This window comes from Canis lupus, chromosome 36 (genome assembly GCF_048164855.1).
Source record: "Canis lupus baileyi chromosome 36, mCanLup2.hap1, whole genome shotgun sequence".
NCBI classification, from domain to species: Eukaryota; Metazoa; Chordata; class Mammalia; order Carnivora; family Canidae; genus Canis; species Canis lupus.
Window position 1 is genome coordinate 22,112,474 of NC_132873.1, and position 26,347 is coordinate 22,138,820.

At 45.4% G+C, this 26,347-nt stretch overlaps 1 protein-coding gene and 1 long non-coding RNA gene across 3 annotated transcripts in view; one reads left to right on the forward strand and one right to left on the reverse strand.

Annotated features, from left to right (window-relative positions):
- The window catches only part of SATB2 (SATB homeobox 2), a 288,389-nt gene that overhangs the window by 69,260 nt on the left and 192,782 nt on the right, over positions 1 to 26,347 (forward strand). The gene's annotated exons all lie outside the window — the stretch shown is intronic.
- LOC140625874 (uncharacterized) lies at positions 21,374 to 26,043 on the reverse strand. The gene is made up of 3 exons (XR_012025149.1): positions 24,430 to 26,043; positions 24,032 to 24,240; positions 21,374 to 22,789 (listed from the first exon to the last, which is right to left on the reverse strand). It is a non-coding gene; the product is annotated as an uncharacterized lncRNA (long non-coding RNA).

A 26,347-nucleotide genomic window follows, 5' to 3' on the forward strand; every position in this document is an offset into this window, starting at 1 on the left:
GGGGGGGGGCGGGGGGGGGCAGTGACTGAGGCTTCCTGGGCAGAAGCAGTTTCTTACTCAATTGTATTTTATCAGCTTAAAAAATTGAATGCACTTCTTAAAGGACCTCAGTCAGGAGGAGTAGCCATGGAGGGAAGGGCATAATTGATCACCTGGGCTAGTATAGAATATACAACACTAATATCACACAAGATGATTTTAGATGACACGTCAACGCATTTATCATTTTAATAGTTATGTGTTTATAATAATAACTCACATTTAAGTAACATTTACTGTGTGTTAGACACTGTTCTCAGTGCCTTATACATATTAACCCATTTGTCGTCCTAGCAACTCCTGGAAGATGGTAGGTCAGGCTATCATCTCCTGTTACAGATGAGAAAACCAAGGCACAGAGAGACCAGGTGATTTGTCCTTGGTTGTTTAGGAAGTTACTGTTACCATTTGGAGGTAACAATCATACAAGCCAGCAATTGCACCGTTAGGCACTTATTCCAGGAAAATTAAACCTATTCACACAGAAACCCATATACAAATATTCCAAAAACTGGAGATAATCCAAATGTTGTTCAACAGGTGAGTGGTGCAACAAATAATGGCAAACATATACCATGGAATACTACTCAACAGTAAAAGGAACAATCTATTGACACATGCAGCAACTTGGATGGATTTTGAGGGAATTACACTTAGTGAAAAAAGCCTATCCCCAAAAGTTCCCTGGTTTTATTTCTATAACATTCTCAAAATGACAAAATTATAGAGAAATAGAACAGATAAATGGGTGCCAAGATTTAGGGGGGTGGCAGAGAAAGGTATCTGTGCCTATAAACAGGTAGCTTGGGAGATCTGTGTGATGGAACTGTTCTGGTTTTTGATGTGATGTCATCACCTGAATCTACACATGTGATTAAACTTACATAGGACTAAATATACACAAAAATGAGTGCATGCAGGGGCGCCTGGGTGACTCAGTCAATTAGGTGTCCATCTTCAGTTCAGGTCATGATCTCAGGATCCTGGGATAGAGCCCCAAGTCAGGCTCCTTGCTCAGTGGGGAGTCTGCTTCTGCCTCTGCCTCTACCCTTCCCGGCCCCGCACCCCCGCTAGTGGTCTCTCTCTCACTCTGCTCTCTCTTTCTCTCTCTCAAATAAATAAATAAATAAATAGTCTTAAAAAATGATTGCATACAAACTGATGGGTGATGCCAATGTCAGTTTCCTGTTTGTGATGCTATTCTATGGATATGCAAGATGTTGTTATTGGGGAAAACTGGGTGAAGGGATATATAGGATTTCTCATGACTGCATGTATAGCCCTTTAAATTAAAAATACAATGGATAAATTTATTTTAAAAATCGATAGAAGGAATAGAGTATATTCTGAAAAAATCTACAGAAGCAGTACACAAAGAGATACAAAATAAGAGAAAAGAGAACTATATAATCAATATGAGTGAGGAGTGGGGAGTGGCTATCATTATGTGGTTTCTTTTTGGGGTGGTGAAAATGTTCTAAACTTAGTTTATGGTGATGGTTGTGCAATTCTGCGAACATGCTAAAAAACTATTTCATTTGCACACTTTATTTTTTTATTTGCACACTTTAAATGGGTGAATTTTAGGTGTACAATGATTAAGAAAAACAAGAAGGAAGAAAAAAATCAATCCAGGAGTGCTAAAAACACCTAACTAATAGAAGTACAAAGAAGAACATGAAAAACACTGGAGAGGATCTTTTCAAAGAAATATTTCAAGAAAATTTCCTAGAATTGAAAGATACGCACCTATAGATTTAAAAGACCTAGATATGGCGTAGAACAGTAAGGACAATATACATACCAGTGCACAGTCATGTAACATTCTACAATGTCTGGGACGAAGAGAAAATTCTAAAAGCCCCCCCCCGTCCCCCCCCCAAAAAAAACTCATGTACAAGGATGGAGAATAAAAATGTTACCAGGTTCGTTTAACTTTATTTTTAAATTTACACAGAGCACAGTTGGCTGGTTGGGGTACGTAGTTCAGTGAGTGTTGTCAAATGCAGAGTCATCTAACCACCACCACAAATGAGATACAGACCAGTTCTTTCCCTCCCAAATCCCCTGGGCCGCCTCACTGTAGTCACACCCTACTTCACCAATATCCTCTCACAATCGCTGATGGCTCCGGCGTCCCTATGATTTTGCCTCTCCCAGGGTGTTCAGTAGATGAAATAATGCAGGATTTAGCCTCCTGATTCTCAGCCGGGCTGTCGCATGTAGCAAAAGTCCATTCCTTTTGGTGGCTGAGTAGTGTTCTGTTATACAGACGCATCAGTTTGCTTATCCATTCAGCAGGTGAAAGACATATGGGCTCTGTATGAACAAACCTGCTCAACTCATTTACATGTGGGCTCGTGCAAGAATATAAGTTTTCATTTCTCTTGAAATGAGTAAATGCCTACAAGTGGGATTCCTGGGTTCTGTGGTAAGTGATGGGTGACTGACAGACCGTTTTCCAAAGTGGTATCGTGTGGTATTTCTACCAGTAATGTAAGAGAGTTCCAGTTGTTTCACAACAACTCCATCACGTTGTTCTCTCTCTGTTTTGTTAATTTCGTCATTCCAGAAGGTACTGGTTTCTTCTGGAGTGGTTTTATTTTGCAATTCCCTAATGACTAATGATGATGAGCATCCTTTCATATGCTTATTTGCCATCTTTATGTCTTCTTTGAGGAAATGTCTCTGAAAGTACTGCTCAGTTTTTTACTGTTTTTTTTTTTTCTTATGATCGAACATTAAGAGTTCTTTATACATTCTGGGCACAAATTCTCTGTCAGATAAGTGATTTGCAAATATTTCCTTCCAGTCAAGGAGTTGTCTTTTCATTCTTCTGCATATAGTACAAAGTAAGGATGCGAGTGTTTGTTTTGCTTGCGGAGCTTCAATTGTCTCTGCACAGTGTATTCAAAAGACTTTACCTCTCCACGCCACTGTTTCAGCAACTTTGTTGAAAATCAACTGATCATAAATGTAAGCTTTTATTTCTAGACTTTTTATTTCATCCCATTGATCTGTAATTTTATCATTATGCACTATCTTGAATATTATGGCCTTACAGTAAGTTTTAAAATTAGGTAGTGTACACCCTGCAACTTCATTCCTTTTCAAAATTGTTTTGGTTACTTCAAGTTTTGCATTTCAAGTAAATTATGGGATCAGCTTGTCAATTCCTAAAAAAAGAAGAAAAAAAAGATCTCTTGGGATTTTTATAGGGATTCTGTTGAATCCACACATCAATTTGGGAAGAGTTGACATCTTAACAGGGAACATCTCTCCAATTATTCAAACCTTGCTCCACATCCCTCATCAAAGTTTTGTAGTTTTCAGTGTACGTATCTTACACCTTGTTAAACTTATTCCTAAGTTTGATGCCTTTGTGAATGAAATGGTTTTCTTATTTTCAATTTATACTGTTTGTTGATAGCATGTAGAAACATTTATACTAATCTTGTCATGACCTTGCTGGTCTTGTTTATTAATTGTAATAGTTTTTGTAGATTCTCCAGAATTTTTCTATACAAAGGATCATATTGTCTGTGAGTGAGAATGATTTTTCTTCTTTCATCTACATGCCTTTAATTTCTTTTTTTCTATCTTCCTATATTGGCTAGAACCTACGGTAGAATATCAAATCGAGGCAGTGCGATTGGAAATCCCTGCCTTATTCTTGATATCAGGAGAAAGCTTTTGGTCTTTCACCAGTCAATATAATGTTAATGTTTTTTATAGATGTCTTTTATCTGCTTGAGGACATGTCCTTCTAGTCTCTGTCTGCTTATAATTAAGAGAGCTCTGTGTATGAGAACTCTTCTCCCTCTCTCTCCTGTATTCAGCCGCTTTTTCCTGCCTGCCGTCCTTTACCCTCAGTGGCTCACCTGAATTCAGCCTGAAGTGCAAAATCCAAAGAAACAGTCAAGTCATTTTCATTCCCTACACTGTGGACTACGTGAGCTTCCAAAGCAAGCACAATCTGTTCTGCAGTTTATATTTTAAAAGTAAGAATTAGCTTATATGCTATTAGAGTAATTAGCGTATAACACAGAGGTTGTGTTCACTTAAATGTGACCTTTCCAAACATTTTGACATTTTGTGCCATTGAGTAACAGCAACAGAAAGTAAAGCCCCTCATACAACTGGAGACCACGAAGTCACAGGTGGGAGTACAAGTCCCACAATAAGCCTCCCCTTGTGTCCATTTGTGTGATTGGCTGCTTCTGCTCATCACTGTGTATTTTGCATTTTTTGCCATAGTTCAGCAATTTCACTCTTCCTTTCAGCTCTGTTCATTTATTTCTTGCTCTGTAACAAGCCACCCCAAAACTTAGCGGTTTGAAACAACACAAATATTTAATTTGCTCATGTGCTGACAATTTTGGCGAGGCTTGGAAGGGACATGGCTCTGCTTCCCTGCACCTGGGGCCTCATGTGGGACAACCACAGTGTACTGGGTCCTGTAGCTTGGGACTGGCTGAGTCACTCTGTCTCTCTGTCTCTTTCAATCTATCTCTCTGTGTCTCTGCCCCTGCTTCTATCTCTCCCCTCCCACGTGAATAGCTCAGGCTTTCTCACAGCATGCTGATCCCAAAGGTTGGACTCCTTACACAGTAGCAGACTTCTCTAAATGCCAGCATTCCCAGAGTCTATGGTGGAAGCTTCACACGTTCTTAAGATCCGACTCAGAATTCCTAGCACGTTACTTTTGCTACATTCTGTTGGCCAAGCAAGTCACTAGAGCTAGCTCAGATTCAAGAAGAGGGAACTCCACTCTGCTTCTCAATTGAAGGAATAGTGGAAAAAATTGTAGCCATCTTTTATCTATCAGAAGCCCCTTTCAACAAAATAATTTGATTTTTAAGCTTAAATTCCATATTTAGTACAGTACTTTTTATTGGGAATTTATCATATCGTTTTAAATTGTGCTGGTATTTCATCTTAAATCGTGCTACTTGTTGATTTAAGTGGTGCTCTAATTATTAAGTTCCATAGATTTTGAATGGTTTGGGCCATCCCAGCTATATTTTCTCCATAGGCTTTACTGTTTTGAATTGAAGATTTCACAGAACTCAATATTTTCAGGATGACTTCATAGCATATATACCATCACAGCAGAAATATCTGTAAATGCATATGCTTATGGTCCTAGGGTCTTCACTGAATGTTCCAGGCCTCTGTTTAGACCCAGTATTTCTTAAGGAGGCCCAGTCTTTTATTTTACTCCTTGATCCCAACACAGAAGTACATTGTTACATCAAACAATGCTCATTCTTCAAGCAGAAGCTACCACAGAGCCAGTAATAAAATTGATCTTCTGTGATGAAGATGGAGATTGATTTCTCTCTTTTTTTTCTTTCAAGATTTTATTTATTTATTTGAGATTGGAGAGAGAGCTCCAGCAGGGGGGAGAGAGAGAAGCAGATGCCCTGCTGAGCAGGAAGCCTCATGTGGGGCTCGATCCCAGGACCCCAGGATCATGAGCTGAGCCAAAGGCAGACGCTTAACTGACTGAGCCACCCAGGCGTCCTGGAGATTGATTTCTAGGTGAAATCAGAAAAGTGGTTTTCTTAGATTATCGTTGTGTCTGTTTTAATAATTCAGCACATTGCTACACATGTGGCCTGACGGAGAACCGCATGTAAGGTCAGCTGAAGACATGGAAGGCATTTCAGTTGGCCTAAGGCCCAGAGGAAGTGGGGTGTGAGACATAGAGAGGTGGAGTAGGGGGAGAGAGGCTGTTCTGTCATTCAGAGGCTCTGCTGAATTCTTCCCATGCCTACTTTGTAACCTCATCATCCCTTTGTTAAGTACTTTTCAAAAAAGAAGAGCACTATAAAGAAACCAAATACCTTTCTTTTACAACCGAAGCTAAGGTATTGACTTTTCTTCTGGCCGCATTCTCTGAAAATAAACACACCCACATGCACACACACAGAGTTTAGTACTCGGAACTTGAGTGCCATCACTGGAGGGTGGGTCCCAGCACCAGATTTCAGACTTAGAATTCCAGCTCAGGATAAGATCATTCATAAAAATACTATATAAGACTGATACTATATAAGATTGACTAAATTAGTAGAACCAGTGGGGCGCCTGGGTGGCTCCTTTGGTTACACGTTCCAACTCTTGATCTTGGCTCAGGTCTGGATCTCAGGGTCATGAGTTCAAGCCCTGTGTTGGGTTCCACACTGGGTATGGAGCTTATTTAAAAAAAAAAATAGTAGCACTGTTAAAATGAAAGTCATGACAACCTCTAGTTGCAGAGCATATTTCAGCAAGTATTTCTTGACAAGCTGCTATATACTCAGCACCATGTGAGGAGGATGTATGAAAGAACTAAGATAATTCACTTCCTAGCCCTTAGTTGCTTGAGCCAAAAACCTAAACTCTGAACACTTTGGCTTCTCCTTTTCCAAGCCCTCAGTAACTGCTGTAGAATCCATTTTCCTAAACGTGTCTGTTCCAGACCCTCCCCATCACCTCCGGGGCCCCCCTCTGGTCCTGGCCACTCTCTTCCGTGGACTATAGCAGCAGCCCCCTAATTGTCCTCCCTCCTCTACTCATTCCCAACCCATCCTGTCTGTTCCACACAGCAGCCAGGATGACTTTTCTAAAAACTAAATCAGATCAATCTCCCCATAAACACTCAGAATAAAATCCAAAGGCTCCAACTCCTCTCTCATCTTCTGTGCTCTCCTCTCTCCCTCTTGCTCACTCCTGTCCAGCCACGCCAACTTGCTCACTACATTTTGAACACACCTTGTTCATTCCCAGCCAGGGCCTTTGCACTAGCTATTTCTTGTGCTCGTTCTCATCCTCCCCTTGCCCTGACTCCTGACCCCAGGTAGCCACTTGATTTGGTTCTCTGTTCAAATGTCACTTCCTGGGGCACCTGGGTGGCTCAGTGGTTGAGCCTCTGCCCTTGGCTCAGGCTGTGATCCCAGGGTCCCAGGATCGAGTCCCTCATCAGGCTCCTCGTAGGAAGTCTGCTTCTTCCTCTGCCTGTGTCTCTGCCTCTCTCTATGTGTCTCTCATGAATAAAAATAAAAAAAAAATTCAAATGTCACTTCCTCACAGTGGCCCTCCTTGGCCTCAAATATCTTGCTAAAGTAGCAGAGGCTCCCAACTCTTCACTATGCCCTTACCCTAATTATTTATTTTAATCTTCATAGCCCTTTTCACTATTCATCTTTGTTTTTGTTTTTCTTCCCCACTAAAATGAAACTCTGAGAGCTTTGTCCGTCTTGTTAACTGTTAGAATCCCGTTCCTAGAACAGTGCCCGTCACACAGTAAATACTTAATAAATATTTGTGGAATGAAGGACTGAAACCTGTCCTGGAAGAGCTCTGATCTATATTGGAAGGCAACCCTGGAGACAGCCATTGTGCTGTGAGAGACACAAGGTGTGGGGAAGGCACAGCCGATGGAGTCATTGATTCTGCGTAGGGAGGGAAGGAGAGGAGTTTTTGCAGCTGGTCCTTGAAGGATAAGTAGGAGTTTGCCAAATGGAGAAATCCACAGAGGACATTTCAAGCAGAGAAATAGTGTGTGGCTGTGAAAACCCAGGGCCCGGGGGAAGCAGGTCACTGTGCTGTGCCCAGAGAGCAGGAAGCGCACCACGGTATAGAGGGAGACAGAGGGGAAAGGGCGGCAGGATGAGCTGCTCAGCCCAGAGACTGAAATGACTTTCTGGGGATCTTGGAAGAACCATTGAATTTGAAAAAGGTGAACCAATTATCAGGGTTTCAGAAGATTTTACTGGTCACATCCAGTCAACAGTTTGAGGCAAGAAGGTTTCACTGTTCTGGCTAGAAGGTCATCGCAGAAAGAATGGAGAGACTGTGAGGGACAGGAGGTACATTTTGAGAGAGGGTTGGGAGGGCTTGGTGACCTAGGTGTGGGGGACCGTGGAATGGGAGGAACAGGCCAGCATATTTTTAAACTTGGATGGGGGATCCCTGGGTGGCTCAGCGGTTTGGCGCCTGCCTTTGGCCCAGGGCATGATCCTGGAGACCCGGGATCGAATCCCACATCGGGCTCCCGGTGCATGGAGCCTGCTTCTCCCTCTGCCTGTGTCTCTGCGCCTCTCTCTCTCTGTGACTATCATAAATAAGTAAAAATTAAAAAATAAATAAACAAATAAACTTGGATGGCCTGATGACATTTAACTGGTCAGTAGCGCAGAAGGAACCAAGTCCAGGGAGGAAGGAAGAGGAATTGCTGTCCTCTCTCTGTTTGGTGTCCCTGTCCAAGCCCCTGAGTGACTGTTTCCTACTTTCCAGCCATCAGGTAATGGGGGAGCCCACCTGTCCATGTTCTGCAGTACATAGTACTCGGTGGGGCTCACAACTGCTCCTCCCTTCCGCTCACTGAGTCTCGGTTATTAGGCCACACATATGAGCCTGTCTCTCTCTTCCTCCGGAATGAAATGTCTCCCAGGGGGCTCTTTGTCTGCCTTGAAAATAGATTCCTCAGGACGCTAAACCCCCCTGGACCTACCTTAATTCCATGTATAATATTATTGGGTTTTGTCACTATTTGTAATTTTTAAATTATTCAACTCATATGTGAATACTTTCCCGTTATAAAAAAAAAATGCAAACAATACAGACATACACAAAGTCTTGAGAGGCTCCTTTTCATACCCCTTCATTGAAAAGTAAAAAAAAGTCCACTCCCCCTCCTACAAATAAGAAGTATCTCCTTTAAGTCCTTTGGTGTATGCATTTGCACGCGCACGTGCATATATGCACACACACAGAGAAACAATTTGTGGTTTTATGCATTGTCTTTGGACTCAGATTATTATGAAATCTTTTTTTCCCTTAAAAATCTGTCTTCAAAGGTTTTCACATCATTAAAAATAAATCCACTTCTTTCTTTTTGAACTACTGAATAGTCTTCCACGACAAAGATGTATGTTTGTCATTTAATCATTCCCCTTCTGAAGGATACTTGGGTCTCTTCCAAATTCCCAAGACTATAGAAAGTGAATACCTCTGTACGCTCTTTTCTGTATACGTTTGCAAATGTTTCTCTAGGGTAGATCCCTAAAAGTAGAAATGGGGGGGGGCAGTCATAAGGGTATTCCATTTTTGCTATAGACTTCCAGCTTTTCTATTCCATCTTACTCTGTGCATCCAGCTGTTGGTATTGAAACAAAAAAATTTTCCTGAAATTGTAAAGTCAGTTGAATCTGGACAAGATCCTTACTAAGGATCAATCCTTACTAAGCATCCTTACTAAGGATCCTTACCATCAATCCAAGGACAAGCCCAGTACTCAGTGCTGGTAATTGAGTTGTGCCCCGGAAGGCTAGGAACAGTTGGCCAACAGGCATGATGAGGGCTCTCTAGCTTTCTTGGGGCCTACTGAAAGGTTTAAGATCTGACAAAAATGCTTGTTTCCATATATGAAAAGAAAACTAGAACATCGAAATTAACGCAGATTTATTAAATAATTATAAAGTGTGGCATGTGTCAACTTCATTGGTATTAGATTCAGTACTCATAAATGTTCTGTTATTGAACAACCCAGAATTCTCCTGAATCCCTGAATCTCTAACTCCTAGGGTCATGGACCAACACCAGCCCTCTTGGTTGTCCTCCTCATGTTCAAGGAAGAGATTCACTCAGAAAATAATTTCAGGGCTTCTCTTTCCCCCTTCCCTCCTGTGGGTTTCTTTCCAAGGGGATGGATTCCTTACTGCTCCTATTCAGGAATGGGACAAGTTGAATTCCGAAAGCCTTTGGGGAGAGAGCTCCTTTCTCCAGGAGGGGGCAGTATTGGGGAAGAAACTGCATTAGTCAGGTGGCAGATGCTGGGGAAAAATTCTCTTTGGTCATCTGGAGGAGAGAAAAGGCAGTGGGAGCCTGGAAGGAACAGCCCTAAAGTCCTCGGTGGGGAAGTGGGGCAGTGGGGCAGGGGCTCTGGGTCACAGGTTGTCTGTCGTGGGGGTGAGGCATAGGTGATTGATGGGGTCTCCCTCTGCCTCACCTTTTTAGTCCGAATACCGAGTTCTTTTCAATCTCTTTATTTTCCTCTAGTGCTTAATTCCTAGTGTGGCAATGACATTACACCCCACTATTTTTCCCTGGAAGGGTATCTTATTTCAGCAGCACTGTGAGTCAAACAGTCCTTTTGGGATAGGCTGAGGCTCTAATCAACAGCAACGTTTCTATGCGATGCATGGGAAAATGTATTCAGGTTGCCAAAAGGGGACTTACACATGAACTTTTGTGCACAATCCTTTCCTGATGGAGCTCTGTTCACATGAACCACAGATGAGATGACAAGACATTTCTGTTTTCCAAAAAAGTTCCATTTTGTGATTCCCTGGAAGATGTCCCAGGCCAAGGAGCTTTTTGGTTCAGGTTCCTCTGTAACAAGCTACAAAGTACTGCGTGGGATGCTTTATGGATTGGCCTGGCTATTTTATACTGTTTTTAAGCTGGTAATTTTGTAGTTTATAAAATGATCTGTAAAGTTTGGCAACTTGCAGGGACTGAAGGCTTGAGATGCTTTTCTAAGAGCACAGACATCTTATCCTGCCACTTGGGTCGTAAACCCCACAGATTCCCCTGCCCAAGGACTGCTGGATCTTCCTTTCCTCTGACTCCTTCTTCCCCACAGCCAGTGTGGGGTTCTGTGTGGGCTCTTTAAAGATGAAGGGGACTAAGCTCTGTTGAAATTGTAGCAATCGTCCAACTACTCCACACCCTCTGCCCCATGACAAGTACCCGATTATAAAAATCTCTTGATAGATTATTCAAGGCCTGGCGACCTTAGTTCCCTCCTTTGTCAGACAACGAAGACTGAATTGTGGTCTTCACCCTGGAGTTCCTACCCACACATGCTCAAGAAAGCTCTAGGTAGGCATGAAGCTCCACCAGTGGAGTTGAGTGTTTAAGAAAGCCTCCCAAATGTTTACTTATCTGAAATAAAGCTGCACAGGAAAATGAAAACATCAAATGTCTTTTGCTTTTGGCTGAAATTGTATAAACTCACCAGTTGAGACATTGGCCATACGGAGATGAGGAAGAGATGGTCCTATTTTCAGAGTTTTCGCTGTCTAGCAGGATCCTTGGTAAGTACTCAACACATGCTTGTTGAATTAAATTGAGAGCCAAGAAACACTGGAGGTGATTACATTCACGAACTCTGCTGTCCTTAAATCGTCAGAACCCCCAGTTATCCCTTGTCTTGGCCGCTGCACTGGATAGGCCTGGCACTACTCAAAATGAGGCAGGTAGCCACCCACGCCTTTTGTTTTGAGGTAACCTGCGAGGACGCCCCATAACCCCAGCACATCTGCTACTCTCTCTCCACAACTGACCTGAAATTCTCACCTTAGCAACATGCTTTTAGGTTAAGCCACTGTTCTCATTCAAATGCCTAAGTTACTAGGAAGAGAGGAAGGAACCTGCTGGTTCAAGCGTGTGTGTATAAGGGTGTGTATGTGTGTGTGTGAGAGAGAGAGAGAGAGACAGAGACAGAGAGAGATGTGGTGGTTATTAAAGGAAAAGGAAGAGTAGAGAGGCTGGACGCTTCTAATTTCCTCTTATTACCATTGAGCCACAGATAGTTTCCATCAGGTTATTTATTGGTATACTTGTGAGCCTTAGAAACTTGGCTTTGAGGATATAGGAAATGAAATGGCACTGGGTGATACACTTTAGTGCTACGCTCTCTAATCCGATACCACCAGCCACATGTGGCTCTTGAGCCCTTGGAATTTGGCCAGTCCAAATTGAGAAGGGCCATAAATATAAAATACTCCCTGGTATTCAAAGACTTATCATGAAAAAAAGTACATAAGACAGATGTCATTAGGAAATTTTTATATTGATTACATGTGGAAATGAAAACATTTTGGATCTATTGGGATAAATAAAATCTATTATTAAAATTATTATACCTATTTCTCTGTATTTTTTTTAAGATGGCTACTGGAAAAAATTTAATTACATAGATGGCACTGTCTTGCTATCTTGGACAGCACTACTCTAGTGGTTAAGAGGACAGACCCCACTCTGCAGGGTGCTGTATTCCAGTACATGGGCAGAGGGGCCAAAGGAAGGAGACTACAAAGGCAGCAGTGTCACCAGAAGAAAAGGGTAACCTCAATGCAGGGGGAGTAGTAAGGACAGTGTATCTGCGTGGCAGCCTGGCTAAGCACCCAGGAACCCCCACCCTCTCTTTCCATCCCAGGGACTTTGAGTCAGTTGATTAAATTCCCTCCTGTTGACTCCCATGGTGGAGGAATGGAGTAGGGACCAAGTGCAGATCTCTATGGCTCTGATGAGATTTGGCTTGGGGTTAGCTTCTGGGGTGATCCTTGCACCTTCCACAACCAGGCTGTACATGCAAAATGTACATGTTAAGTTACTGACCATGTTTGAGACAAGCTCGATGTCCCTCTCAGGCTTGGGAAGTCTAAGAATTCTATCAATTTGGTTGATTTTAAAATTTCAGATAATACATTTTATTTGTAGGAATTTGCTTTATTGTTTTTCTAAATGGACTTTGCAGATCACTGCATAGGCATTGATCTCAAAGCAGGAATAACTGGATTTTGCATAGTAGTTTACAGTTTTCAATGTCCTTTTCAGCAAATTATCACTTTTTATTGTCACAACATCTTGTGAGGCAGGCGAAGCATGTATAGATTTTCATCCATATGTTACAGCTAAGAAACCAAAAAAAAAAAAAAAAAAAAAAAAAAAAAAGGTTGCCTTGACCAGCATTTGAAAGCTGTTAAATGACAGAATTAGGGATGGATCATGAACAATCTAATTGGCCACCATGGCTCCCAGTCTTTGGTGGCTTCTCCTGGTATACAGAGGGGTCACCCAAGTGGGCCAGAGCATGAGTGGCTCACAGCTTCCTGAATCCAAACAACTCTGCCCCCTTAAAGATCAGGAAAATAATATATGGGCCCAGATGTCAAGATTTGGAAGCCTGCCATTTGGGCATCCAGGGAAGGAGAAAAATTGGAGCGCTGCCTTCCACTCGGCAGGAATGCATCTGAAGTTAGTTCCCCAGCTTAATTTACTCAGGCGACCTCCGTGGTCTGAGAGGCCCAGCCAGTAGCCTCCACGCAGAGACCTTCCGAGCTGCAGACAGAGCTCCAGGGGAGGGCGCTGAGAGCCCACTGCTTCAGGGTGGTGGACTGAGGCCAGAACACACCCCCTTGCAGAGGTTGGCCAGTGGAAGAGGGGGAACGCCAAGGAAGCAAGAGCTTTCCTAGCAGTAGAGTGATGACCATGATGATGTGAACGAAAGCCAAGATACACGTGGTGGGTATGGCGTCATTTGGAAATGTTAGAAGATCTAGGACAAGGCCTCAGGGCCTCAGTTTCCACCATGTGTCTGTGTTAAGGCTGTTAGTTGTGAGGTGGCAGCCAAATGTGAGGCCGAGAAGGGAGGGAACAAGCGGGCTGGGGGGAAATAGTAGCCATGATCTCTGGGGTCAGTACCACAACTTATTTTGTTGGACTTGACCACGCTTTGGTGATATATTAACAGATGGCCATGATCGCGGACATGGTACATACTGGAAACCTAGTTTCTGTCACTTACCTAGATCCCAGCAAATCATTGCACAGCCAAACTTCGAGCCATAATCATTTAACAGAGTGATGGAATTCAAGGAGGCTCAACAGATAGTCAACGCCTCTGTTTCATAATTAAGGAAAGTGAGATCCAGAGATGGAAAATTCTTTGTCAAATGTCACATAGCTAGTAGTGGCCTCATATAAGAGCTAAAGACACGGTCAGGAATACAGGTGATGGAATGAGGTTTGGCTTCAAATCTGGGCTCTAACGATTTGTTCTGTGACTTCAGGCAAGTTATTTAACTAATCTGATCTCAGTTTCCTCGTTGGATAAAAATGTATCTATCTCAAGGGTATTAAGTCAGATAATAAGTGTGAGCATTCGCATAGTGTCTGCTCATTAGAAACATCCCGTGAGCATTCAATAAATGAAAACTGATGTGATTATTAGAATTCAGCTTTTCTGACCTTCCAGCCAGAATTCATTCTTTATCCTATGAACCCTCCCCCAATCCTCCTCAGGCTTTTTGCATGCATGCCTGTGCCATTCCATATTTTTCCATTCTGTTGTGATATCCTCATGGAAGATTGTAGGAATGGTCTTAAAGGAGTTATTTGACTTCGCAATTTCCTTACCAATGAGATAGGATAGCTCTAGCTGGGCTCCAGGCTGGCTAATATAACAGAATGACTCCTGAGTAGAGTGGCTTAAGCAAGATAGGAGCTTGTTTTTCTTTTATGTAACAGACCAGAGGTAGGCAATGCAGGACTAGCAGGACAGTCTGCTATCCTCAACGTGCCATCTCCTATCTGGCTTCCAAGTGACTTCTCCAGTTTTTATATTTTCTCAGGCAGACAAATGGGACCAGAAGGTACATACCAGATCCTTTCTAAATTAAGACCAAGAGTAGGGATCCCTGGGTGGCTCAGCGGTTTAGCACCTGCCTTCGGTCCAGGGTGTGATCCTGGAGTCCTGAGATCGAGGCCCACATCAGGCTCCCTGCATGGAGCCTGCTTCTCCCTCCACCTGTGTCTCTGCCTCTCTCTCTGTGTCTCTCATGAATAAATAAATAAAATATTAAAAAAAAAAAAGACCCCAAGAGTAGCCCCCATCACTTCTCTCCTTTAACTGGTCAAGAGTCAGTCACATGGTCACACCTAGCACCAAGGGGAGCTGGGAAACGTAGGCTTTAGCTGAGCAGGCATGTGACAGAGGAAATTGAATGATATTAGATGAAAACCTGAGGTTTGCCACAAGCTCTTTACTGTACTATCTAAAGAAGTTATTAATATAAGCTGTAATATTTCTGAAAATTTATCCATCTCACTTTTCACAGAAGACCCTAGAAAAGTCTCTACTTTCAAAAGAGTTTGGTTCTTGGATTGTGATTCAAAAGTCATTTAGAGGGATGCATGGGTGGCTCATTCAGTTGAGCATCTGCCTTCGGCCCTGGTCATGATGCTGAGGTCCTGGGATGGAGTCCTGCATGGGGCTCCCTGCTCCACGGGGAGGCTGCTTCTCCTTCTCCCGCTGCCTGCCCTTCCCCCAGCTTGTGCCCTTTGTCAAATAAATAAATAAAATATTTTTTTAAAAAGTCATTTAGAGGTAAGGCAGTTGCTGGTGGTTATAGAAAGAGTGATAAAGGATGCCAGATGTAAAGCAGAGCCAGAAAATGAGTGGAAAACCATGGAAGCAACTGAGAAAGTGATTGCTATTGGAGAGAAAGAGAAAACAAACAAGGAAGTGGTGTGCTGCATTATGAAATATAGATGTTGCTTTGACTGTTTGGAGGTTATATTTCCTTCTCCAAAGGAGATGCTCATCTAGCACATGGCTCACCTGGAGCCCTCTACACCTGCTCAATCTGAAGAAGGCCTCAGGAGGTCAGTCCAAGAGTCTGAATTCATAAAATAATTTCTGAAAAGCTGGGAAATAGTTTCCAGTATCTTCTCAAGAGGATATTAATTTCTAGAATGTTAGCACTCTCTTGGCCTTTGGGACCACCTAAGTAGGATCAGACCATTTTGTGAGATGCTAAGTAATCCAGGCTCTGGAAGGAAATGATTGAGATGGGAAAAATCCAGGCAAAGACTCCAGTGATGATGCCCTGGGATCTGGGGCTCCTCTGGAAAGCTTCTCAGATTCAATCTTTTCTCCCCATTCCTACTACTACTGCTCTGGACTTGGCCCTCAAGATTCTATGACAGGCTTGTTATTCTGCTACCCTTCTAATTTGTCTCCTTGCCATACATCTTTTGTTCCTCAAAGCCATCCTGCATATTGTTGTCATGATAATTCTCCAAAATCCTCTTCATTGTAAGCCTTCTTTTACCTCAGAATTTACCAAGTGAAATTATGATGATCGTTTTATATTTCTTTTTTTTTCCTTTCTTTTCTGTTGTTGTTGGGTTGAGCTGTAGTTTTTCTTACATTTACTTTTAAATATGTACACAATAAATATGTATGATTTTTATAATAATGAAAAGATAGAGTCAGTTTCCAATGTCTCAGAAGGTGAAGGGGCAATTGGGAGTGCTGTGGCTCTCATTTCTTCTTCACCAAGTCTCTTTCCTTTGGGGTAATGTATGAGACCTCCAAAAATTGTCCTACGTTAGCTACCAAACATAATTTCCTTTGACTCTCCTATGGAAGCTGTTATAGCTTCCTTATGGTAGCCAGCTTCTGCTACCGTCACACCCCGTGCCCCCAGCCCACTTAAGTCTTAGCGATCTTTCCAGATTTAGTTAACATGTCACCTTCCTGGACTACTTTAATTCTTAAACTTATCATTTCTGTGACATTTTATTTTGTCCATACCTCACTCCTTATGATTCCCTTTTAGTTGTTGCCAACTCTTTTACCTGAGTGAATCTTGTCTCTTAAATGAATTCCAAGTTCTTGGAGCACAAGGGTACTCTTACAAATTCTTTGCTTTCCTCATACCATCTGGCGTAGTTCTAAACATATAATACATAATCCATTGATATATTTTTGAGAACTTTATTCACATCTTAGCTGAATGATTTAACATGTGTCAGACCATAGTGCTACCCTTCCTACAAAATATTTGAAGAAGGATTTCATAGGGAAGGTAATCATGATACAAAGGAACAGAAATCTAATGAGGGGATCTGGGGTATCAGTAACATGCTGACTGTGTGACCTTAGAAAACACTACCTTTGCCCTGATTTGCCAATCACTTTCCTTGGGACTCTTGTTGGCTATTCTGACTACTACCCTGGGGAGACCATCTTATGTCCTTAGTAGATTTTGTACCTCATTGTCTATACCAATTTGCTCCCCCCCACCACTGTGGACAACTCTGTTGCTTTGCCCTAATTCCTTAGCATCAGAGGTACCCCTTTCTCTAAGAAGCAGGCCATAAATATGGTCAGTGAAGTAGTCATCACTTCTTCTCTAAGCCTGGATATCTAAATAGGCTATGCCTCTGTAGTTGTCACTCTAACATATGAACTTGTGTCATTGTATATTTGGCTATAAAATCTGATTGCTTACCCTGGTCTCCACATCTATGTGGAGTGTTGGTGGCATCTTCCCTTAATGTTAAGTAGATGATAGAACCAGATAGGAAGTCTGAGTAGCTCAGATCTACTAGTCAAACCCCACTCTTAATTAGCAATGTGATCTTGTGCCAATAACCTTTGAACTCACTTTTGGAAATGAAATGTGGATGATAATAGTGCATATCTCTGAGTTAAATGAGATAGCCCATGTAAGGTGCCTAGTAACATCCCTGGCTATTATTATAATTGTTTTCATTAATCCTTGAAATAGAAAGATAGCTGAGCAAAAGAATGTATGAACTAGTAGCTTGTCAGTGTATTTGTTGAATTGAAATGGTTCAGTGATCTGTGTTTGGGGGTTTATGATGTGCACAAAGCCTGAGCCCTTCAACCAATCCAGTTTGGTGATTATTAGCCATATTCAACCCTCTTTTCTATTCTCCCTTTCCCAGGGCTGATGCTGTCTACAGAAAACATAAAAACAAATGGCTGTTTGCAAGAGGGGAGGGAAAGAGAAAGTTAATACTTCAGGCTCCATAGGTCAGCTTTAGTTTATAACCCAACCCAATCCAAAGAGCCTGAGGGTTTTTGTCTTGGGAGGAGGGTTACCAGAGTGTTGGTGGCATCCTCCCTTAAGCTGCAGTAGAGAATTGATTGGTAAAAAGCAGTCAGTTTATGTTTGGTTTGTGGGAGTGAACATGGTCTGGAAGGTCATTGAAATTTTATTGTATGAATGTTTCAAACTGATGTAAATAACGAGGCTGAGCTCATAAGGGATAAAACATGGGATCAAAAGAGAGAATCAGAACAGCATCTTGGGGGTTTTCCTTCTGACATTCTCTTCCTGGGCCTCATGACTCTACATTTGAATACCTACATTTTAAATCAAAGGCAGTAGTAGGCCAGGTGTAGAAGGAGCCTGCCTAAATAAAGTGAATTTGGCTCAGTGTGTGGACTTCGAGAAACCCTCAAAAAAAAAAAAGAGACACAAAGCCACAAGAAGGAGAAAGTGGGTCTTTGACAGTAACTCGTACCATCTGCTCTGCTTTTGCTAAAACTGGAGAAGCAGTTGCTTTGAGGCTTGAAGTGTAATTCCCCTGTTTTCGCATTTGGTCTTGCAGGTAAATGAAGAGAATGGGTTGGCATTGCTGTTCCAGAATGCTCTGCTTTTTCACTGCCCCCTTCTGGGGCTCCTCATGCTCTCACTGTAGCTAAGAGAACATAGTCCAGATAGAAATCTGACCGCAAAGAGTACAGCATAGGTACATGTACACTGGATGGAGAACACTGCCCAACCTAGCAAGGTAGAACCATTGTCTTTCATAAAATGATTGTAACAAGGAAATGGCAATATTTCCTTGGTCATTGCCAAATAAAACAATATGGGTCCCTGGGCAAATTCAGTGCAGAGGGGTGAGAGAGATGTTTCTCAGAGTCAGCCTAAAGGGTTCTCTCCATTCGGTAGGACACCATGTGTCCCTGCAGCAGCAAACAAAGAACAGAGGACATGGTCTCTGAGTCTCTTTTCCTGTACCCTGAGCAAACATAATGTCACACCTCAGGGACAGTATGATGAAAAGTTCCACCTGCCTGAGCATAACCCTGTATGGAAGACTTGGGAATGACCTCTGGGCAAGATAGTCTTCATAATCTCTGCCTCCCTTGCCCAGATCAGGAGCCTCTGCTGTAGGGATGGACAGAGTGCTGATGAAAATGTTCTTGAGAAATGCTTACTAAAATTCAGAAAAAAAAAATTTTCATTGGTTATGAAGTAATATAAGGTTCCCTCTGTTATCTTTTTTTTCTTTTAATATTTTATTTATTTACTCATGAGAGAGGCAGAGACACGGCAGAGGGAGAAGCAGGCTCCCTGTGAGGAGCCCAATGTGGGACTTGATCCCAGGACCCCGGGATCACGACCTGAGCCTAAGGCAGACGCTCAACCACTGAGCCACCCAGGTGCCCACCCTGAGTTATTTTGTCTTAAGAAATGGATCTAGGAGAATAATGCGATCCAAGCTTCAACTCCTCGTTCCCATTCAGTGATCTGCAATATGAATTGAGTCTCTCTCAATTGGATCAGCAATTCTAACATAATATAGTGAACATTTTTCAAGTTGTTCAGTTGTTGCAGGAACTGTCTTAAGCAACTTACATGTAGTATTTCGTTTACTCCTCAGTTTTATGGGATGGCTGTTGCTATTATGCCTATTTGACAGGGAAAATGAAGTTCAGAAAGGTGAGTTAACCTCCTCCAGGTTTCACTGCTAGTAAGTGACAAAGGCAGAATTGACTTACCCTGTAGGCTTAAAGCTCTGAAGCACACTACTTCACCTCCCTTCCCCAATATTTACAGATTTTTAAGAATTTTTTATGGTTATTAAACTTATGACTGCAAGAAGATGAATACTATTGTTTAAATACATTTATGTGTTTATTTTTAAAAGCATTTTCTGCACCAGGTCCAAGCACACACTGGCCTAACCTCCTTAAAAGTTGTCATGGTTCTACTTTTCTCTCCATCATACTCCCACACCCAACATCTCTTTGACACCAGCCTTCTCCGAGGATCCAGCTTGGGCAGGGGCGGGAGGGGGGCATGAGTAGAGAGCTTGAAGCACACCCCTCTTCTGGAGTGGTGAGCAAGAGAAACTCGCTCCACCCTATCCTTCCTCCTACTCCCATGGGCACAAACCAAAGTCAACTCACCTTAACCAGCAGGGATTTCCTAGATGGTGGTGCTAAACCCAGAGGATTGAGCTAAAGGAAGAGAAAGCTCTGGAAGGCAAAGATGTTCCATTTTTCTTAAAGCAGGGGGAAGGAACAGGAAAGACAAAGTAGCTAATATGCAGCGTGTTTAGGATGCATTCGAGTAAATCTTCGCTGTTACTCAATGCAGCTCGCCCATAGGGAATGCCAGGGGAGTGGAAGTCTGAGGTTTGTTTTTATTCATTTATTTTCAGCTTTGCTGTAGATACTGTTGTGTGTAGTAATTCCTAGGCAGATGTTACAATGTAGAGTTTCTCCAGGCGATTGCATTGGCATTTTTAACAGGACTCAGAGTAAAAGTCTTTCTCCTCAAAAATCTATTCAGTGATTAAGGCTGAAAGGAGCCTGGCTTTGAAATCCTCTCCTAAGAAACGAAAGACACTCAGAGCAGCCTTATTCTCTTTATTGTCCTGGGTTGGCTGTAGGCTCTGTAACCCGTCACAGGTGTAGGCCGCAGGAAGGCCGGTCCCGGGTGGGAGGTCACTCCAGCCCACAGACCACCGAGACCCCTGGTGAGATCCCCATCGAGTGCCAGTCTTCAGGAACACTGCCAAGCTGTCAGGGCCCTGGAGCAGGATTTATGGGGTTGCCTTTGGAAGCAAATGTGCCTATTCTGTTTCCTGCCCCGCCCCAGCCTCCTTTTTTTCCTCCTGCTCCCATTGTTGTGTATAGGCTAGCTGAAAACTTGGTCTTTTTTGCCTTCTATAAGGTTGAAATCCGACGGGCAAATACAGTGACAGGATGGGGGAGAAGCAGGTTGATCAACTGCGTGGCCTCCACGTCATTCCTTTATGGATTTCTGTAAGCAGTGCTTCTCAGTTGTCAATTTTATCAACCAAATAAATTTTCACGTGTGTATGATAGTATAAGTAATGCACATTTCAGCCAACCTATGTTTTTCCTTCTCCCCAATTCCCAGTGGACTTTGAAGAAGGGAAATCAATAAATCAATTGGTACCTTGTCCAATACCCATTTCAATGACATCACAGCGCCATTTGCTAAAGATCAGACATTAGTTACGGAAAGAGACTGAGACATTTCCATTTGATAATGTATGTCTTTGCCCTTTTGAACCAGGTACAAAAAAGGAATAGTGGAGTGTCCTTGTAAATGACAATTTTTGTGTTGACCTTATCAAAAAAATAAAGTAGTTGTGGAGAAAATGATAGAATATCATTTATACCTCAGGGTTTATTAGACACGCAGTAGAGTGTTTTCTTATAGGTTTATCCTATAATATTTTATTCAAAAAAATTTCCCCCATTGTGGCTAACTCTACTTTTTAGAAATTAGATTTTTATTTTTTTAAATCTGATTTTAGAAATGTATATATTATTTGTCTTTGGTCCTTAAAAATGGCATCAGAATTCAATACTTTAAAAACCTATAAACAAAAAAAAAAACCCTATAAAACAAATGCTTATATGCACTAAAATAGCTCTGATTTTTGGAGAAAAACCACACAACTTAGAAGAATGCCTTTAAAAAATAAAGAATGCTTTATAATACCACGATCCTGGGTTTTTTGTACTGTTTTGTTCATTTATTCATATATTTGCATATATTGCATGTTCTTAAATTGGGATAAAACAATACAACCACTTTTGTTTAGTCTCTCCCCCAAATGCCTCAATACTATATGCAACTTCACTTCCAAAATTCAGCGTCCCTTGAACCAACTGTAATATTCTTTTCACACAGACCTTGCAGATTTTGCTATTGTTGCAATATTATGAAAGAAGTATGTCTTACTAAGCACTCTAAACTATGTGGAAATATATTCGTAATTACCGGGATAGCAACAACAGTAAAATGCATTTCTGGTGTCCTGCGGTCCAAACAGTCCTGGACTGAGGGTCAAAAGAGGAGAGTTGGAGGCTCAACTCCGCATTCAGGGATTTTCTCACCTGGAGTGTGAATCTGCCTCCCGTCTACTGAGCTCAAGCTCCTCACCAGTAGACCACAACCATTAGACTAAGTGGTCTTTAAGTTTCCTTCCAAGTGTGAAATTCTTTGCTTATGCAATTCTCTCTGAAGAGCTCTTGATGACTTGGCCTTATGAGAGCTCTTCTGCGCTGTGGATTCCTGCGGGAAGGATGGCTTTTTGCAGAAGGGGAGCTTGCAGGTTTTATCTGCGGAGTATCCTCCAGGAATTCTCTGGCCCCTCGAGCTCAGGTGTTCGACCACACGGGGCACAGTAGAGTGATCTGTGGGTTCACAGTGTGGCTGACTTCTTTCCCCTTCACCCTGAATTTGGGTTGTTCTCTGAACATTGGTCATATCCTAAAATGAAAGCTTCTGAGCCGCTCCTAAAGCATAAGGAATCAGAAGGGAGAGAGTCCGTGGATGAGGTTACTGCAGGAGGGCCAGCAGGTCTCTTCTGAGCTGCTGCTTGGTCCTGGGGCCAGCTAAATCAGCTGCTTGGGCAACTTGGAGACGCAATGAGAAGGGATTAATTAGATCACTTAGAATTCTTAAAATGAGGCTCAAAATGTGTGGAACCAAGAGCAGTTCTTAGCCACCGAAAGTGCTATATTTTTCGTCCCGTTGGCTATGTAGGTGAGCTCACCTACAAATTTCCCTACCTATATTTGGACCTCAAGAATGCACTTCGGTCGTGTCTGTCTTCTCTGCGGTGCAGCAGCCGGGGATGGGGGCAGGCTCGGCGCGGGGCTCCCTTCCCCCACGGGCAGGTGGAGAGGCGGCCGCGCGGGCTGCGAGGCCGAGCGGGGAGGCCGGGACCCGGGCTGGCCCCGCGCCCGGGGAGGCTCCCCCTACCGGGAGTCCGGAGCAGTGCTGGGGCCGGGCCTGGGCCGCTGCGCCGCCGGCTCCTTCGGGGCTTGGCGGGTGGGATCAGCGCGCGGCGGAAGCGCTCGGCCCGGGGAACGAGCATTTTCCTGCAAAAGCAATTAGCTGCGAATAAACATCTGCAACGGCGGCTCCGCCACCCGAGCGCCCGCCGCGCGTCTCTAACGGGCGGGGCGGGGGGTGGGGGATGGGGGGCAGGATGGTGAGATTCGAGGCCCGGGAAGGAAGGGGGTGGGGGACTGTGCAGGGAGGTGCTCCCCGAGTTCAGAGGCGCTTCTTAAGTTACCAACAAAGTCAGGGCCGATCCCGGGAGAGGTAACCGGTCGTCCGGTTACGCGGCGCCCTTTCCCCGCCTGGGACCTGCGCGCTGCAGGTAGTCAGGACGGTGTAGGTGTAGCCCGACTCCAGATGCCCTTGGAGACCCGGACCCCGGGAGCGAGCGCCTCTGCGCGGCGCAGCCACTGTGCCCCCAGCGGCCCCCATACAACCGGTAGTTAAACTGGGCCTTCGAGTGTCTCAAGTCAAGGTGAGCAAGGAGTCCTCCAGCCTCCGGCCCGCGTCTCCGGGACTTGGGGCCCGGGACCTTGGGTCCCAGGAGAGACCCGAAGGCAAAGCCGTTTGGGGTGATGGACGCGGGGCGAATTGGGGTCGAAGTGGGAGGATGCTTGCACGTGCACAGGGACGCCCGCTGGTTTCGGGGTGCGCGCCGCCCAGAGCTCGAGCGTGCGGGGTTGGGGCGACGGGGACTCTCCTGGGCCCTAACAGCCACCAGTCCTGCCCAGGTGGGCTCTGTCCCCGGTGCTTGTGGGCGGAGAGTGCGCAGGGAGCTGACCACCCAAGAGCTAAGAGCGTCCCCCAGGAGGCCAAATCTGCAAAGTCTCGTCCAACCCTCGGGGCGTTTTTCCGTAGACTAAGCTGTTGGAAGAGAGCAGTCGTACACCCGTCTAACAAAGATAATAAGGACATGATGGGGGAAAAAACGGACTATGCAGTGGTGAAGGTTTGACCCGTCACGGAGCATCCCTGCTTTGCCTTCTCCGCAGGCCAAGGGCGGTCCTGGAGGTAGCACGAGGTGCAGTGGGGGTCACCCCAGCCCCTTGCTCCTCTGAGGTCCTGACCCACCCCTGACCCAGGCGGACACCCACATGCTTGGTGCAGCCTGAGGCCCCTGGGCCCAGTCTTCGCATCCACAGCCGGGCCTAATCTAGGGGCCCCTGTGGGTGTCCTGCGCCCGCCTCATCTCAGACCGAATCCCAAGGGGTCCGGGGAAAGGAGGGAGAGGTGGGCGTCGCAGGCTGCTTCCCTTGGGCCTTGGGCGCAATGGTTATCACCTGTGCGGAGAGAAGGTGACTTCGGCTGCGACCTCAGCTGCCTCGGCTGTGTGGTGCCCCCTCGGGTCAGGGGCACCCACGGGAGACCGAAACCACCTTCTCCAGCCGCTGGCGCTTCCTTGCCCGCGGGGACTGAGCAGGAGCAGAGAGAGCTGACGTCTGTTCAGCACCCCGTGGGTTCCCAGTCGGGGCGAATTGGGCTGGGGGCGCTGGGAGGGCGAGGGAGGGAGGTGAGGGATGGAGGGATTCGTTTCCGACCTGCTTCTGTCTTCTGTTTTCCATTCCAGAAAATACCAGTGCTTTTTGGCAGTTGGGCTCTTACAAAGGTGGATTTATAACCAGTCCCCCCTCCTCCCAGATTTTTCTTAAAGGTGTTGCAGTATCCCCCACCCACTCACCTTTCTCTAACCTGCTCCTCCTCCCACTTTCCCCGAAAATGTGAGTGATCATGTGTGAGAAGCAGCTTAGCCCAGTGTCTGCAGCAGAGCCGCAACTTGAGTGAGAGGCGAGGAGGCTTCCCTGGACGTTTTGGTGTTTCTCAAGTTACTGGGGTCCCCGTAGCAAAAGTAGCTGGGCTTGGTGGCCAGCAAGACGGGGAGCCCCGGAGCACCCAGGCTGTGTGCACCGCACCCCCGCCAGGAAGCGCTGGCCTCCCAGTGTGTGGGCTCGAGGCCCTTCGGATGAGCCAGGGGCCAGGATCAGGCTCCTAAAGCAGCAGAAAAAGCAGACACGTAATTTCACTCCTTTATCCTACCTCGCCTCCACCACCACTTTTTTTTTCCTTTTGGTAGACGGACTGTGTAATAGGCAGGTAGCCCGGAAGCTGGAGCTGCGCTGTAGGAGTTGGGAGCGATCCCGAGCTGGCACTGCCCTTCTGGATTTGGGAACCGTCTGGGGGAGGAGGAGGGTCAAAGGGGCATCCGCTTCTTTTGAACGAGGGCGCGGTTTGCTTCCCGCAGACAGCGGGCGGGGACAGCTCAGAGCGGAGGGCTCCGTGGGATGTCTCTTGGAGCAGGTAATTTCTGCGGCGGGTCGAGAGCTGGTGACTGACACTCTCGGTGACAGCGACCAGGCCGGGCAGCGCCCTTTCCCGATTATCCAGATGATTAACCCCTGGGCTGGCCACGGTGGGATCTCCACTCTCCCCTCACCTTTTCTCCCACGGGGATTAGGGGGCGCCCCTTTCCAAAGAGGACCCGAGGGTCTCGGCCTTGGCCCTTCCTGAGCTCCGTGTGGCCTTGCATCTGATTAGGGCCGGGGGAAGAGGGGGCGGCCCGCAGATCCGTCCCTCCTCGTCGCCCACCTAGCCGAGCCGGGTTCACCGGGCCGGTCCCCCCGCGGTCCCCCGGGTCCCCTCCCCCCCGCAACCACTTGTCTGAAACTTACCAGATTCCAACCTTAAGGCAGGAAAAAAAGTGTTTCATATACAAACCGATCAGGGTATTTGCAGATAATTGCGAATGTCAAATACTGGGGCGTGATGACAAAGTGCAGAGATTGCCAGGACCCGAGCTCCGCCTGAGGGGCGGGGGCTCCTGGCGGGGCTCCCGGGCCACCTCGCGCCGCGCGGTTGGGGGGGGGGGGGGCAGTCAGCCGAGCTGCCTGCAGCCCCTTCGGTGGAGATGCCTGTTTCTTCGACCCCTCTGCTCTGCAGCTGGTTCAGGATTCATCCGCGGCGTGCACGCTCAGCCCCAGCGGGAAGGCGCGGCCGCCCCACGCTCCCCACACCCCCAGGCGCGCACAGACACCCCAGGCAGGATGCACGCACCATGGGGGTTCCTGGGCCTCAGTTGGACGCCGAGGCCCAAAGCCCTGCCAGGAGGCGTCACCAGAGCTTATGCCAGACTGTCACCCGGGGCTGCCTGACACGGCGGGGGAGGGGCGACTCAGAGGCTACTCAGGCCAGCCGCTGCACCCATCTAGAACCGGGAGGAGTCCTTTACAGAAGTAAACGCAGAATTTTAAAAAAGGCCCCTAAAAGGCCACCCTCGGACCTAATCCTCCTGCCGGGCTTGCGGGAGGCCAAGGAGGGGGTTTTCCCTGGGAGCCCTAGCGCATACAGCCCGCCAAAGTTGACCCCTCGAACCCTGGAACCCTCAGCGACTGCTCCCAGCAGCTCTCAGGACAACCCCTATGAGACGCCCCCTGCCCCCCCAGACGTGCTCAGAGTGTTTCAAGCCCCCCCAATCCTATCTATCTACTGGTTACCCTTGTTGGATCCCAAATCTATTGAAAACCGGGGGATCGATTATAGATGGTATGATGAGGTTAGTGGCAGGTCCGCAGCTTTCCGGGGGTCAGAACCGCAGGGGTGGC